Source organism: Salmo salar, chromosome 19 (assembly GCF_965601325.2).
Source record: "Salmo salar chromosome 19, fSalSal1, whole genome shotgun sequence".
In the NCBI taxonomy this organism is placed as follows: Eukaryota; Metazoa; Chordata; class Actinopteri; order Salmoniformes; family Salmonidae; genus Salmo; species Salmo salar.
The window spans coordinates 24,856,782-24,874,589 of NC_138309.1; the positions used below are offsets into that span (position 1 = coordinate 24,856,782).

At 41.9% G+C, this 17,808-nt stretch overlaps 1 long non-coding RNA gene across 1 annotated transcript in view; it reads right to left on the reverse strand.

Moving 5' to 3' along the window:
• LOC145850372 (uncharacterized) overlaps positions 1–17,808 on the reverse strand; it is a 103,947-nt gene that overhangs the window by 26,354 nt on the left and 59,785 nt on the right. The window contains exon 2 of the long non-coding RNA XR_014381608.1: positions 9,376–9,539. This is a non-coding gene — a long non-coding RNA (uncharacterized LOC145850372). The remainder of the gene's footprint in view (positions 1–9,375; positions 9,540–17,808) is intronic.

A 17,808-nucleotide genomic window follows, 5' to 3' on the forward strand; every position in this document is an offset into this window, starting at 1 on the left:
GTGTCCTGTGTGAATTTAACCTCTATGGGCTAGGTGGGACGCAGGCGTCCCCCCCGTGGTGCACTCCATCAACAGCAGGTGCATTTCAAGAGCGGCAAATTTGAATCCAAATAAATGTCAAAATTCAAATTTTTCAAACATACAACTATTTTACACCCTTTGAAAGATAAACATCTCCTTAATCTAACCACGTTTTACGATTTCAAAAAGGTTTTACGGCGAAAGCATAAATTTAGAGTATGTTAGGACAGTACATTTACAAGAGTTGTGTGTAATGTTTTGTCAATTCAAAGACAGGGTCACCAAAACCATAAAACCAGCTAAAATGATGCACTAACCTTTTACAATCTCCATCAGATGACACTCCTAGGACATTATGTTAGACAATGCATGCATTTTTAGTTCTATCAAGTTCATATTTATATCCAAAAACAGCGTTTTACTATGGCATTGATGTTGAGGAAATCGTTTCCCTCCAATAACCGGCAGTCAAGTCAGCATCACAAATTAAATAATTAAAATTAGAAAACATTGGTAAAATATTATATTGTCATTTAAAGAATTATAGATTTACATCTCTTGAACGCAATCAACTTGCCAGATTTAAAAATAACCTTACTGGGAAATCACACTTTGCAATAATCTGAGCACTGCGCCCAGAAAAATACACGTTGCGATACAGACTAGTCGTCATGTTGGGGAGATCTAAAATCGAAAATACTATGTAAATAATCCATTACCTTTGATTCTCTTCATCAGATGTCACTTCCAGGTATCACAGGTCCATAACGAATGTAGTTTTGTTCAAAAAAGCTCATCATTTATGTCCAAAAATCTCCGTCTTGTTAGTACATGATCTAAGCCCGCCGGACTTCACTTCATGAACGAGGGGAAAAAATATATTTACGTTCGTTCAAACATGTCAAACGTTGTATAGCATAAATCATTAGGGCCTTTTTTAACCAGAACATGAATAATATTCAAGGTGGACGAATGCATACTCTTTTATAACGTATTGGAACGAGGGTACCCAACATGAACTCGCGCGCCAGGTGTCTAATCGGCCATCATCGTTCCATGGCTCTTGTTCGGTCAGATCTCCCTCCAGAAGACTCAAAACACTTTGTAAAGGCTGGTGACATCTAGTGGAAGCAATAGGAAGTGCCAAAATATTCCTCAGCCCCTGTGTTTTTCAATGGCATAGGTTTAAAGGTAATACAACACATCAGGTATCCACTTCCTGTCAGAAAATGTCTCAGGGTTTTGCCTGCCAAATGAGTTCTGTTATACTCACAGACACCATTCAAACAGTTTTAGAAACTTTAGAGTGTTTTCTATCCATATATAATAAGTATATGCATATTCTAGTTACTGGGTAGGATTAGTAACCAGATTAAATCGGATACATTTTTTTTATCCAGCCGTGCAAATACTGCCCCCTAGCCCTAACAGGTTAAGTATGCTCTCTCTAATTCTCTCTTTCTCTCTTTCTTTCTTTCTCTCTCTCTGAGGACCTGAGCCCTAGGTCCATGCCTCAGGACTACCTGGCATGATGACTCCTTGCTGTCCCCAGTCCACCTGGCCGTGCTGCTGCTCCAGTTTCAACTGTTCTGCCTGCGACTATGGAACCCTGACCTATTCACCGGACGTGCTACCTGTCCCAGACCTGCTGTTTTCAACTCTCTAGAGACAGCAGGAGCTGTAGAGATACTCTCAATGATCGGCTATGAAAAGCCAACTGACATTTACTCTTGAGGTGCTGACTTGTTGCACCCTCGACAACTACTGTGATTATTATTATTTGACCATGCTGGTCATTTATGAACATTTGAACATCTTGGCCATGTTCTGTTGTAATCTCCACCCGGCACAGCCAGAAGAGGACTGGCCACCCCTCATAGCCTGGTTCCTCTCTAGGTTTCTTCCTAGGTTTTGGCCTTTTTAGGGAGTTTTTCCTAGCCACCGTGCTTCTACACCTGCATTGCTTGCCGTTTGGGGTTTTAGGCTGGGTTTCTGTACAGCACTTTGAGATATCAGATGATGTAAGAAGGGCTATATAAATACATTTGATTTGATGTCAGCCTTAGCAAGCCAGGCTGCAGACAACACGTTTCATGAGAGTGATGGCATGATTGACAGTGTCATACTGCAAAAAGTCAGTACTGGGGATGAGGCTGTTGACACTGGAGACTGAAGATTTGTGGCGGTGTGGAGAGATGGATGATATGCTTCTTGCCAGAATTCTTCCGGGTGGCAATTCCGAGGTGACTGATGCGGTAGGTCGAGAATGACGGAGAGGGGAAGGGGCCAATAATAAACCCCTGCTTCGCCTCCTTGGCCAGGAGGGAGGAGATGATTTCTGGCTCGTCAAGTGCAGAGTGAAGGTTGGAGCAGAAGTAAGGAGTAGAGATGAGGCCGGGAGAGAAAAAAAATTCAGGGCGTCAAGCACATATCGGACAAATTAGTGGTCAGGGTGAAGGTCCAAGTCCGCAGCCATGGCAGTGACGTTGATTGGGAGGTTGGCCAGCATTAATTTATTAGCAGGAGGAGTTGAGGTGCGGGCGTGGGCACCACTACAAAATGTGCTGAGCTTGCATGTGGAAGCTCAGCAGATCATGCATTCTCCGACGAAAAGCACAGCTTGACTATGGCAGTCCTTCCTCCCAGAGGAGGCAGAACATTGTCTAGAAGGAGGATGTGGTTAGTGCGGAACAGCAAGCAGAGGCAGGGCAGAGGAAGCTTCAGGGGCCACTGATCACAGGGCAGACAGGGTTCAGGGTGGCCACAGAAGTCGTGGGAGTGGGACACTTTGCCAGCGAAGATGCGACAGTAAAGCTCCACGTCTAGGGCGGCTACCGAGAACCTACAATGCTAGTCGTAAAAGGTGTGTCCCTGAAACAGACAGCCAGATCCATGATGATGGATTGCTAGTTGTCCAACTCCTGAAGGCGAGAAGGACGGGCTGACCAAATTATGGCTCTGTAGTGAGAGAAAGCAGAGCAAAATTCTGGGACAGTGAGAATCTTGGAGTGGTGAGGGTCAGTGGAGCGCAGGGGCACCTGGAAGAAGCCGCAGTCGATGATGCGGTGTAATGCCTGTGGAGAAGAAGTAGTGAGGAGAGCAGCAAGATTTACATCTGCACCTTTTAGGATCTGCTGACGGAGAGGGGAAAAGAAGGGAGGCAGATTGAAGATCCGGGCGTTGGGTGGAGGATGAGCAGGGGTCGCCGTAGAGAGGGAGTGGTGGGCCGGAGGGTGGGGCTAGGATACCGTCGGCAGTGAAGACTGGAATAGAGAGGCAGTCGGTTTCCTGAACTGGGACAGGGTTGCAGCTTGGAGGGCAGCGGTCCCGTGGGAATGCTGGCAAAGAGACAAGGTGACATGAGAGAAAGAGTGGTGGCAGCGGAACCTGAAAGAAAGTGGTTGACACTGACAGAGAGAGAGGGTGAGCTGCTATTGGATCACTGGTCACGGGGCCAGCGGGATCTGAAGTGGGGAGGAGAGCCAGAGGCTGTGAAGATAATGCAGGCAAGATAGCCAGGAGGCCAGAGCAGGAATCCGGAAAACCAGTTGCGACGCTGGCAAAGACAGAGCGTGAGAGGTGGGGGGGGAGTAAGCGGTTTACTGAGAGAGAGGTGGTCTCTGGCATAGAGAGTGGTTGAGACACTGCCTAGGCAGTGGTCACAGGGCCAGTGAGGCTGGAGAGAAAAGTAGGTGCAAGAGGCAAGGAAGCCAAGGGGCCAGAGCAGACAAACAATGTGGGGAGGGCACTACTGGCAGAGGAGGAGACAAGGGCAGGGAGGAAGGGGTGGAGAGTGGGAAAAGCTGACGATAAGGTAGAAAAGGAGATGACAAAGTGAGAGATGGAAGGCCAGAGCCACGACATCCAGGGGTTTACTGGCTGCTTCTGGATGGAAGCCGTGTGCTTACCCCCAGGGAACCCACATACAGGCGGAACAGCTCTCCTTGTTGTCATTACTTCTTCTGTAGCCTGGAAATGGTCCAGTATGACAGTACTGGACGCCTGGATTTGGATGCCTTAGTGGTAGTAGCGGGAGCAGAGGGGAGAGCTTTTGTAGATGGGTGGGATGGTGGGGGACCAGGCCATCAACGCATGCGGAAAGGCTGGTGAGTTCCGGTGGGTAGGGCGGTGGAGAGATCAGCCTGGTCACGGCATTTTGGTTCTTCGTGAGGCCTGGAACGGTGACAGGGGATTGAGACAACAGACCGCAACAATCTGGTTTGAGATTGTGTGTCCCTGATAATGGAGAATGTTGAACTTCGTCTGAAAACATCTCAGAATCTGAGGCAGTGAGCTCAATCTCCATTGTAAACAAAGTTAGTAAGCTAACTAAGTAAACTTTGAGTTTACTTAGTTAATCAATCGATGCTTGACACACATGCATACACACACACACACGCACACACACACACGCACACATACACACACACCCCCACACACACTTTCCAGCATGCCTTTCAAATGAATGTGAGGGATACCCACCGCTGACTGAGACATGGTTGTTGCATTCAATAATTTATATTTCTGAAGCCTTCACTAAGTGACTGCCTAAGTCACCTGTCAAACTCACGCCACGGAGGCCGAGTGTCTGCGCGTTTTCGCTCTTCCCTTGTACTTGATTGAGGAATTAAGGTCACTGATTAGTAAGGAACACCCCTCACCTGGTTGTGTAGGTCTAATTTGAAAGGAGAAACAAAAACCATTAGACACTAGGCCCTCCATGGAATGAGTTTGACACCCGCCGATTAATTGAATGTGTTTAAATTTAAAGTACACCCTTTACGACCACATATTATGAACTCATCAAAAAATAAATGTCCCTTTTTCAGGACCCTGTAGTTCAAAGAGAATTTGTAAAAATCCAAAAAAACTTCACAGATCTTCATTGTAAAGGGTTTAAACACTGTTTCCCATGCTTGTTCAATGAACCATAAACAATTAATGAACATGCACCTGTGGAACGGTCGTTAAGACACTAACAGCTTACAGACAGTAGGCAATTAAGGTCACAGTTATTAAAACTTTACTTCTTTGGGATAGGGGGACGTATTTTGACGTCCGGATGAAAAACGTGCCCAAAGTAAACTGCCTGCTACTCAGGCCCAAAAGCTAGGAAATGCATATAATTGGTAGATTTGGATAGAAAATACTCAAAAGTTTCTACAACTGTTAAAATAATGTCTGTGAGTATAACAGAACTGAAATGGCAGGCGAAACCCCGAGGACAAACCATCCCCCCCCCAAAAAAATTATCCTACCACTGATTTCAATGGCTGGCACATTTATAATAGGGCGAAATCGTGCCCGAATGCCGTTCCTAGGACTTCCACTAGATGTCAACAGTCTTTAGAAAGAGTTTCAGGCTGTTTTTTGGAGTGGCTCCCATTTTGTCTGTAGTGTTTCCAAGCGTGTGAATGAGAGCGCGTTCTTTGATATTTTTCTCTGGTAAAGACAATAACGATTCTCCGTCTTAAATTTGATCGTATATTTGCGTATTAGGGTACCTAAGGTTTGATTATAAACGTTGATTGACTTGTTTGGATAAGTTTATTGGTAACGTTTGGGATTCATTTTGTATGCATTTTGAAGGAGGGAAACCGAGTGGATTATTGACTGAAGCGTGCCAACTAAACAGAGTTTTTATGGATATAAAAAATGACTTTATTGAACAAAGGGACCATTTGTAATGTAACTGGGACCTTTTGAAGTGCCAACAGAAGAAGATCTTCAAAGATAAGGCATATATTATATCGCTATTTCTGACTTTCGTGTCGCAACTCCCTGGTTGAAAATGATTTGTTTTGCATTTGTGTGCTGGGCGCTGTCCTCAGATAATCGCATTGTTTGCTTTCGCCGTAAAGCCTTTTTGAAATCTGACATGGCAGCTGGATTAACAACAAGTTAAGATTTATTTTGATGTATTGCACTTGTGATTTCATGAAAGCGTCCCACTAATCCACAAGAAGTTAAGCCACTAAAGAGACCTTTCAACTGACTCTGAAAAACACCAAAAGAAAGATGCCCAGGGTCCCTGCTCAGCTGCGTGAACGTGCCTTTGGCATGCTACAAGGAGGCATGAGGACTGCAGATGTGGCCAGGGCAATAAATTGCAATGTCCGTACTGTGAGACCTCTAAAACTGCGCTACAGGGAGACAGGACGGCATCTGATCGTCCTCACAGTGGCAGACCACGTGTAACAACACAGGATCGGTACATCCAAACATCACACCTGTGGGACAGGTACAGGATGGCAACAACATCTGCCCGAGTTACACCAGGACTGCACAATCCCTCCATCAGTGCTCAGACTGTCTGCAATAGGCTGAGAGAGGCTGGACTGAGAGCTTGTAGGCCTATTGTAAGGCAGGTTCTCACCAGACATCACCGGCAAAAATGTCACCAATGGGCACAAACCGACTGTCGCTGGACCAGACAGGACTGGCAAAAGTGCTCTTCTCTGACGAGTTGCGGTTTTGTCTCACCAGGGGTGATGGTCAGATTTGTGTTTATCGTCGAAGTAATGAGCATTACACCGAGGCTTGTACTCTGGAGCGGGATCGATTTGGAGGTGGAGGGTCCGTCATGGTCTGGGACGGTGTGTTACAGCATCATCGGACTGAGCTTTTTGTCATTGCAGGCAATCTCAACGCTGTGCGTTACAGGGAAGAATTCCTCCTCCCTCATGTTGTACCCTTCCTGCAGGCTCATCCTGACATGACCCTCCAGCTTGACAATGCCACCAGCCATACTGCTCGTTCTGTGCATGATTTCCAGCAAGACAGGAATGTCAGTGTTCTGCCATGGCCAGCGAAGAGCCCGGATCTCAATCCCATTGAGGACGTCTGGGACCTGTTGGCTCGGAGGGTGAGGGCAAGGGCCGTTCCCCCCAGAAATGTCCGGGAACTTGCAGGTGCCTTGGTGGAAGAGTGGGGTAACATCTTACAGCAAGAACTGGCAAATCTGGTGCAGTCCATGAGGAGGAGATGCACTGCAGTACTTAATGCAGCTGGTGGCCACACAAGATACTGACTGTTACTTTTGACCCCCTCCTTTGTTCAGGGACACATTATTCCATTTCTGTTAGTCACATGTCTGTAGAACTTGTTCAGTTTATGTCTCAGTCTTGCTATGTCCATACAAATATTTACACATGTTAAGTTTGCTGAAAATAAAAGCAGTTGACAGTGCAAGGATGTTAACTTTTTTGCTGAGTTCAGATATCATAAAGACTTCAGTGAAGGAATAGTTGTCCTCAACATTAGTCTGAAAATCCTGGTTCATGGGCAACAACAAACATGCAAGACGTATTAGGCTGGTATATGCAGTAAATAGTAATTCCTAACAGAACCAGCCATTGAGACGCTTGACAACATTTGGAACAATTGACCTCCAACAGCACACACACAACTTAGCTATTATGTTATATTAATTGTAAACTAGACTACCTCAACCATCTAAAATGGAACAACCATCTCAGTAACGGGTGCAATAAATCTAACCCCTCACAGATTGGATTAGTTTGAGAAAATTGTATTTTTCTTTGTAAAGTATATGATGAATTAATCAACCAATGTGCATGAGGAAGCATATATATTTAAACAAACTATTCTAAAAATCTACTTACAACACAGCATGCTGGGAAATATGCTAATTTAGCCCCTCCCACATCCTTTTCGCTCTAAAATGGTTAACGGAAATTAACTCTGCAAATCATATTGTGTGTTGTAAAGTGCCTGTGTCTTTGGATTTAAGTATTTAGAAAGTCTCAACAGTTGAGAAACAACAACATGGATTAAAAAGCTTTCTTGAATTATATGTCCTGTTCATTTGTGCTGAAATGTAGGTAAAGTGACAAACGTTCCTAATGCTGATCTGAATTAAAGGCATGGATAGTCACATACATTTATAATGATTAAATGCACTCTTAATAAAAGGACAATGGGGAAGTAAACATATTTAAAATCTGAACACAGGAGATATATCGTAGGTGTTGTCCTGGTTGGAAACTGACTAGAACAATATGACTTTCATGTTTAATCTTGTATTTTAAACACCTGTGTTTAAGATTATATCACTTAATTGGCAAACCTAAGTGCCTAATGTTTAAGTTTTAAACAATGACATTTGTTTAGGTTATAAAGATGTCACGTTTTATGGTTTTACAGCGTACTTATACATGTCACGTTGGCATGAAGGATCGGGAGACAGACGCAGGAATGCATAATAGTTTTCTTTAATTAGCTCAAATTAGGTGTGCCGTGTAAAGGCACGGGGACGAAGACCAAACAAACACGTAACAAAAACACGGGGTTGAAACCCAAACAAAAGAGTGAGGATTACCTTGAATAAATAACTAACGCGCACATTGATTAACACACGGGACGAGACCCGTAATCATATGCGCAATCCACAAGGGCACAAAAGCCCAAAACACACATCACATGTACTCACACACACCAAAGGACATAGTAACGATAATCACCAGCATCATGGGGAAGAAAGGGTACGTGTATATACCAATACAATCAGTGGGAATGAGGGCCAGATGTGCGCAATGAACGTTCCAGAGGGATCCGTGACAACCAAATTGAATATTTTTTCCTAATTGGGATCCAAATGAAGAATAAAGTACAGTGTAGTCATGGAAAGTATTCAACTGTTATGTAAATTTACTTGGTAATAAATAAATAGAATAGTGCAGTGGTGAAATGGCAGCAGAACTTGAAGCTGTCTCTGGTGGTACCTCTGGAAAGTAAATGGTACTGTCCATGTTGTTATAAGCTTTCTTGTGAAAGTGCCAAAAGTTATTTTTATTGTCACATACAGCAGATAGGTGCAGTGAAATGTGTTATTTCACAGGTTCAACCATACTAGTATCCCTGGAGCAAATTAGGGTTAAGCGCTTTGCTCAAGGCCACATGGACTGATTTTTCACCATGTCAGCTCGGGTATTTGAAACAGTGACCTTTCGGGTATTGGCCCAAAGCTCTAACCGCTAGACTACCTGCCGTCCTATACTGTGCTGTGCTGTTTTCTGTGCTGTACTGTGCTGTCATCTGGAGTGAGGACATCAGAGCTCTACAGCCTATTAGGAATAAAGCCTTTGTATTGCCCTACAGGATCTGGATACTTGTCTCGAACGTGCCAGTCACAATAGCTAGGAATCACCACTCTATTCTTGTGTTCCATACTGCCAAACAGCATACTGTCTTTATGCTGCATGGCTGTACTCCTTGTGATCGGTGCCTGGATCCTGCAGATCAGCCAAAATGTAATTTCTGGTAGACCGGACAAGCTGCAAAATAAATCCCTTCCTCCAGGAAAGAAGTTTCCATGTGTGCCGTCCTACTCACATATCTGTCTGGGCCCTGCACCTCAGCACTTCCTCTCAAGGTCAGTGGCCATCTCATGGCAATTCAGGCAGGTGCACCAACGGGGCTGTCCTCGGGCTGGGATGTCTGGAGATCCTGTGATAGCTTCCTCTGAATGAGGACTGCGGCTCTTCAAAACTGGAATCCTACAGTGAAAACACATGTAAACAACATTGTTACTTAGGAATGTATTGTACTTTTCTGTACATGGTCTATTACAGTATGTATGACTGATAATGGTTTTCATGCAGAAGGGTCAAGTATTGTACTTCTACAATCAATAGGCTACATAACATCTTGATAAACAATAATCTAAAGAAATAACCACTTGTATATACCAAATAAAATCCAGTACTTGTTGATAAATATAAAATAAATGTAATGTTTTCTATGATTAGGCTACATCATACTCATACCATTGTTGCACATTTATCAATGATTGTCCATTTCACAAAGGTCTGGTCCGTACTCTCAAATTTCCCGCAGCCTAGACTGTTCAGAGAGGATGTTGATGTACTACTTCATTCCCAGCCGACTACTCATGAGAGCGGTAGTTTCTGGGAAATCATGTTCAAATCAAGAAAAAATACTGCATTCTTGCCAGAGGGGTCTTCAAAAACCCCTGTACACGCATAGTTATGCAGTGCAGCTTTAACTGGCTCCATTGTGGTTGTTGATGTGTGTCATAAGTGAAAGGGCCTCTCCGTGCCTCTCTAAGCAGTGGACATGATTAGGGGCTAACACTCTCTCTCGCTGTCTTTTTCTCTCTTTCTTTCTCCCTTTTGCTCCCTCTTTCTCCCTCTGAGGGAAAGAGCTTTTTTAATGGAATAAATGGAGGTGGTTAATTACCTTCCTGACAGAATATCAATAAATATTTCAGGTGAAAAAACAGAAAATGGAAGGATGTGAGCCAAGAAAAACACACTAATCAGACCTGTTTGTTTCACTAATTTGAATCCATAGTAAATAGCTAGTATATTTTGTTTTTCTTGGTTAAATTCAGAGAGAAAGGGGGGGTTGTTACAATATAAGACCAGCTAGGCCAGCTCGACCGCCATACCGGAAATGTAGGCTGCATGTTAAATACACCTTGGATCTGCAATGTAATTGGTCATTAATCTAACACATCTAGGGTGTGTTGTATGGTTTTCAGCTTTTAACAAATTAATTGCAGGAATTGACATAAAATGTGTTGGAAAATGTATTCAAATCATGTTGTGCCATCAAGGTGATTGTGTTAAAAGTAACACAACATGTGTCGTCCCTAACTAGACACACAGATGTGTTAAAAAACATTTTTGATATATTTTCTGAGTGTAGAAATGGGCGGGGTTTATGACTTTGTGGGTATAGAACAGATTGTTATAGAAGCTAGTGATGACCCTGAAGGATTACAGAACACAAACGTGCGCTGGGAGAGGAGTGCATCTCTTCTATGAATGTAGTAGTGTGTCTAGAGTTGTGATGATTTGAGTTTGCCCCCCAAAGTATTCTTTGTTATCTCGCCCTGTCCAGCCTGGCCTCAAAGACATAACATAGTAAACGTACATCTGTGACACTCAAATTAGTATGATATGTTACGTTTGGAAATCTGTGACACACAAATTAGTATGATATGTTACGTTTGGTACAGAGTAAGGATTTTAATTTAAGCCAGTTTGCTACAGCAGGTAAACAATCCCGCAGCAAAATGAAATGTGAATTATTATGTGAATTATAATTAATGGACATTTCTTGTAGGGGTTGATCCATTTTTCGTTATGGCAAATCAAGTCTAACATTTTAATGTGGAAATTACAAACTTTGGAAGCCTTTTTAAACCTCGAATATACCACAAGTTTGCATTTACTGCTGTGCAGGAAAATCCTCAGCAATAAAAATGTGATTGAATGAAGATCCTACATCTGTATGGTTGCAGAAGACAGAAGGTAACTTAAGGCAAACATGAAAGGGGGGAGGTTGGTCGGGTGTACTTACAACTTTTTACGTACTTTCCAACTCCCTAGCATTTTAGCTAACCCTTTCCCTAACCCTAACCTTAACCCCTAACCTTAAGCCATAACTCTAACCCCCTAGCCAGGGTTGGAGAGTAAGGGATTACAAAAAAAAACTGTAACTGTAATGCAACATGTTACCAGCAAAAATATTGCAATCAGATTACAGATCCTTTTGAAAAACCAGATGATTACTTCTAGGATTATTCAGAAATTCTGTTTGTGAAAAAATTATTTGACACCTTTCTGTTTTCTCATTAACATTCAAATCAGCTTTGAAAAAAGGCGCAAGTTTACGTTTGTTCCACCTGAGCGAGTCTGAGCACAAGTCAGAGATCACTATGTTGACACACCAAATGCATTTGATGGATCGTGGGAAAAGAGCAGTAATAGGCTTTTGAAGGCTACAGTCCAAGTTATGTCTTCCAATGGTGTGACTGCTGTCAGCATCCAAAGATTATCCAATTTAAATAAACACTTGGAGGTAAGGATGACAGCAGTGGTGTATCCTACGAGCTATACGGATATCCCTTTTATTGATATCTACTCAGCACATTGATGTGAATCACACTGCTGCTCTCTCAATTAGCTATTTGCGGCTTAAGGATTGTGGTTGTTGTGGATGGCTGTTAACAAATGTATGTGTATTTTAACCCAATGATGGTTGAATTGAAGATGTTTGTAAACATGAACAATAGGCCTATAGCAAATGCTGCACATGGCATTAATTTTTCACATAATAAAACACTTTTTGGTCGTGCTCAAAGCATGCCACTCCATGAGAGCAGAATTTATGTTTCAACTTGAAGCAATGAACCCAATCAGTCCTCCATGCCAACAAAATCATAAACAACACGGTAGGCTAATAAGTCCTTAGATTTTAGGTTATGCCCAGGTAAAACTATTTGGCGAATGTATATTTTCATATTCCCAAGTCCTATTATTGAAGATCAAGGGGTATTCAATTAATTGGAGTGACTGGACATCTGACAGACTTTGGTTTTTAATGTAAAGATACTGTATAGCCTAATCATAATATTATCTATAATAGAAAGCAATAGGTTACAAGAAGCCTACATGCAGTAACTAACCCATAAAGTGAAATGTAACTTAGCTAGCTAACGTTAGCAACATACAGATTGCAAATTCGTCACAGATTGTACGAAGAGCAAATATGTGAAGAGACACACACAGGCACAGTCACATGCATACACACACGATAACATATACACTATAGACACATGTATACATAGATTTTGTGTTGTAGATATATGGTAGGATATGTTGTGAAATTTGTTGTGAAATGTATTGTAATGTTTTGAAAATGTTATAGCTGCCTTAATTTTGCTGGACCTCAGGAAGAGTAGCTGCTATCTCCTTGGCAGCAGCAAATGGGGATCCCTAATAAATACAAGTACACATACGAATTGTAATTCTTATCATATGAAATCGACGATGAACATCCACAAATGAATACATACCAATGGAAACGTAACATATCATACTAAATGGAGGGAGACAGATTTATATTTACTATGTTACGTCTATCCCTGAGTTGAGGTTGCACTGTCACATGTAACTAAAGTTGCATATTTATTCATGTTCAGATAAGAACTCGCATTTGAATGTGTTAGCAATAGTGCTTCTTTATATTCATGCTTGGATTGGGTCATTAAGTTCCTTAGTTTGCCCAAAAAACAGTTTCATGTTGGGTGTTCTGGAGCAGTGGTTCCCAAACTTTTTATAGTCCCGTACCCCTTCAAATCTTCAACCTCCAGGTGCGTACCCCCTCTAGCGCACTCTCAAATGTTGTTTTTTGCCATCATTGTAAGCCTGCCACACACACACTATATGATACATTTATTAAACATAAGAATGAGTGTGAGTTTTTGTCACAACCCGGCTCGTGGGAAGTGACACAGGCTAGGTTCTATTTTTCTCCACTTCCTGTCTGACTGACGTGCCCAAAGTAAACTGCCTGTTACTCAGGCCCAGAAGCCAGGATTTGCATATATTTGGTACCATTGGATAGAAAACACATTTTAAGGTTGTAGAAATGTTAACCTCTCTGGGCTAGGTGGGACGCTTACGTCCCACCTACTCAACAGCCAGTGTAATCCCGTAGCACGATATTCAAATACCTAAAAAATGCAAAAATGTCAATTTTTCAAACATATGACTATTTTACACCATTTTAAAGACAAGCCTCTCGTTAATCTAACCACACTGTCCGATTTCAAAAAGGCTTTACAACGAAAGCAAAACATTATGCCAGCAGAGTACCCAGCCAGAAATAATCAGACACCCATTTTTCAAGCTAGCATATAATGTCACATAAACCCAAACCACAGCTAAATGCAGCACTAACCTTTGATGATCTTCATCAGATGACAACCCTAGGACATTATGTTATACAATACATGCATGTTTTGTTCAATCAAGTTCATATTTATATCAAAAACCAGCTTTTTACATTAGCATGTGACTAGCATGTGACTAGCATTCCCACCGAACACTGCCGGTGAATTTACTAAATTACTCACGATAAACGTTCACAAAAAACATAACAATTATTTTAAGAATTATAGATACAGAACTCCTCTATGCACTCGCTATGTCCGATTTTAAAATAGCTTTTCGGTGAAAGCACATTTTGCAATATTCTCAGTAGATCGCCCGGCATCACAGGGCTAGCTATTTAGACACCCAGCAAGTTTAGCACTCACCAAAGTCAGATTTACTATAAGAAAAATGTTATTACCTTTGCTGTTCTTCGTCAGAATACACTCCCAGGACTTCTACTTCAATAACGAATGTTGGTTTGGTCCCAAATAATCCATTGTTATATCCAAATAGCGGCGTTTTGTTCGTGCGTTCAAGACACTATCCGAATGGTAAAGAAGGGTGACGAGCACGGCGCATTTCGTGACAAAAAAATTCTAAAAATTCCATTAACGTTCTTCGAAGCATGTCAACCGCTGTTTAAAATCAATTTTTATGCCATTTTTCTCGTAAAAAAGCGATAATATTCTGACCGGAAAAGCGTGTATACGTACAAAGAGAGAGAAAATAAAAACATCTCGTGCCCTCGTGCACGAGCCTGAGTCTCAGAGTACTCTGACCGGCCACTATTCAAACGCGATAATGTGTTTCAGCCTGGGGCTGCCTCGATATCATTCAGCTTTTTCCCGGGATCTGAGAGCCTATGGGAGCCGTAGGAAGTGTCACGTTACAGCAAAGATCCTCAGTCTTCAATAAACAGAGACAAGAAGAACAAGATCTTGTCAGAGAGGGCACTTCCTGTAAGGAATCTTCTCAGGTTTTTGCCTGCCATATGAGTTCTGTTATACTCACAGACACCATTCAAACAGTTTTAGAAACTTTAGGGTGTTTTCTATCCAAAGCCAAGAATTATATGCATATTCTAGTTACTGGGCAGGAGTAGTAACCAGATTAAATCGGGTACGTTTTTTATCCGGCCGTGTCAATACTGCCCCCTAGCCCTAACAGGTTAAAACAATGTACGAGACTATAACACAATTGATATGGTAGGGGAAAATCCAAAGAAAAACCAACCAGAATTATTTTTGTTTTTTGAGAGCCTATGCACTTTCAATGGAACGCTATGGGCACTATGCAATTCCAGCTCCCAGATTGCAATTCCTATGGCTTCCACTAAATGTCAATAGTCTTTGTTCGAAGTTTCAGGCTTGTTTCTTCCCAAACAAGGAATAATTTTGAGTTTTGGTACAAGGAGTCAGAGTTGGAAATCAGTCTGTACACCCGCGACGAAGAGGGCGCGCACTTTTCTATTGAATATACTTCTTTCTGTATGAAATATTATAGTTTAATTACATTTTAGGGTAGCTGAGGATTAAATAGAAATGTATTTTGACTTGTTTTAACAAAGTTTAGCAGTATCTTTTTGGATTCTTTTCTCTGCCCGTTGAACGAGTGGATTACTCAAATTGATGGTGCCAACTAAACAGACTATTTGGGATATAAAGAAGGATTTTATCTAACAAAACGACCATGCATGTTGTATCTGGGACCCTTGGGATTGCAAATCAGAGAAAGATTTTCAAAAGGTAAGTGAATATTTAATCACTATTTGAGATTTTACGAAGCCAGTGCCGGTTGAAAAATAGTTTGATGTGGGGCGCCATCCTCAAACAATCGCATGGCATGCTTTCGCTGTAATGCCTATTGTAAATCAGACAATGCAGTTAGATTAACACGAATTTAAGCTTTTAACCGATATAAGACACTTGTATGTACCTAGATGTTTAATATCCATAATTTCTATGATTATTTATTTGAATTGCCACCCTCCAATTTCAGCGGAAGTTGTCGATGGGACGCCTAGCCCTATAAGACCAGGGCACAAATAATAACATTATAATAATCAATAAATAATATAAGAGAGTCCCTGTAATCCTAGATTCAGATCATTCAGGTGAGAAAAAACATAACCCAGATAGGCCAGTTGTGTGAGAAACTCTTTATCATGCAAGCGGTCAGACAAGTGAAAATTATGGTCAGTAATGAAAACTTTAATCTCGTCTCTCAATTAAAAAAAACGTGTCAATACTTTGCTCCTTGATAACCAGCGCACTTCTGTATGTTGTAAAAGCGTTACATGGTCACTAGCCATATCATTGCATAATGCAGAAAATACACAAGAGTTCAGGGGCCTTACTTTAACAAAATTAACCATTTTCACTGTAGTGTCCAAAACGTCTTTCAAGCTGTCAGGCATTCCCTTGGCAGCAAGAGCCTCTCGGGGGGATGCTGCAGTGTACCCAAGTGGCGTCAGGAGCAACTGCTTGCACGTGCGTTACAACTCCACTATGTCTCCCTGTCATGGCTTTTGCGCCATCAGTACAGATACCAACACATCTTGACCACCAAAGTCCATTTGATGTCACAAAGCTGTCCAGTACTTTAAAAATATCCTCTCATGTTGTCCTGGTTTCCAGTGGTTTGCAGAAGAGGATGTCTTCCTTAATTCACCCCCCCCCCCCCCCCCCATCAACTTAATGGAAATATACCAGGAGCTGTGCCAGGCCCGCCACATCTGTTGACACATCCAGCTGTAAGGCATAGAATTCACTGGCTTGTATGCGAAGCGGTAATTGTTTCAAAACATCTCCTGCCATGTCTCTGATGTGTCGTGAACAGTGTTGTTTGATGAAGCCATTGTCTGTAAAGTTTTTTTGGCCTTTTCCCCCAGCATTGTCCCAGCCATATCCGCGGCAGCAGGAAGAATTAAGTCCTCCACAATAGTATGGGGCTTGCCTGTCCTAGCCACTCTGTAGCTCACCATATAAAATGTTTCTAGCACCTTCTTATTAATGGTATCTGTTGCTTTTATACATGTCTTTCTACTCAAAAGTCATCTTTATTCTCGCTCATAAAACTCCTGTGTCTTATTTTTCAAATTGTCATGTTTCGTTTCTAAGTGTCTGTGCAAGAGTGAAGGTTTCCCATGAGAGAGTAACGGTTAATGTGATTGGATGTTAATTATTTGACTAGGCTACCTGTATTTGACATTGTGTTGTTATTTCTCCGAACACTAGATGGTTAAAAAAAAATTGGGCAGTGAAACGAGGCTACTCAGGCAAGAAAAAAACCTCACCCAAATGTATAGCCCTGTTGGAAAATATAAATGTAGTGTTTGAAAAAAAACAAAAAAAACAAATGTGTATCACATTTTTGTTTGGCGTACCCCCGACGGCATTGCGCATATCCCTGGGGTTAACCCAGTTTGGGAACATCTGTACCGGAGGGTGCGCGCCGGTCTCATGCACTACTTTACCAGTGTGGAGATTGTTTGGGATAATCCATTCTAAAATGTCAGTGACATAATATTACATTTTGTGATCCTTATAATTCATTACACTATTTCCAATTACTATTATGTTTGTTGACTTGAAATAAATGTTTATTTTATCTCGCTTTGCGGTGCATTTGTTTCATGTGTGGATCCACTTGGGGTACGTTCAGTTCAATGTTTGCTAAGTGGCTTTACTGTATGTACTGAATGACACGTTCCCCCAAAACGTTTTTCTAAGTTCTTGAACAGACTTTGAGGTACGTTTGCTCTATTTGTTGGGTGTGGCTTGAAGCAATGAGTGACATATTTAAAGGGCAAAGGTGCATTTTGAACACACAACCCTACCCCTCTCCGTTTTTCAACTGGTCGTTCAGAACAACACCGTTTCCATTTAATTGAATGTTGAACACTTTTTTTGTACTGAACTGCCCTGCCATTGGTAGGCCTACGTCACATGACACCATTTCCGGTTTCAGGCTATTTAACCCATTTGAGCCATTTTATTCTGGTTGGTCGAGAGGGCTTTACGTATTTAGACAACGTGCTGCTGTTGCTTTAGCTTTCAGGTATTAGACTTGAGTCTTT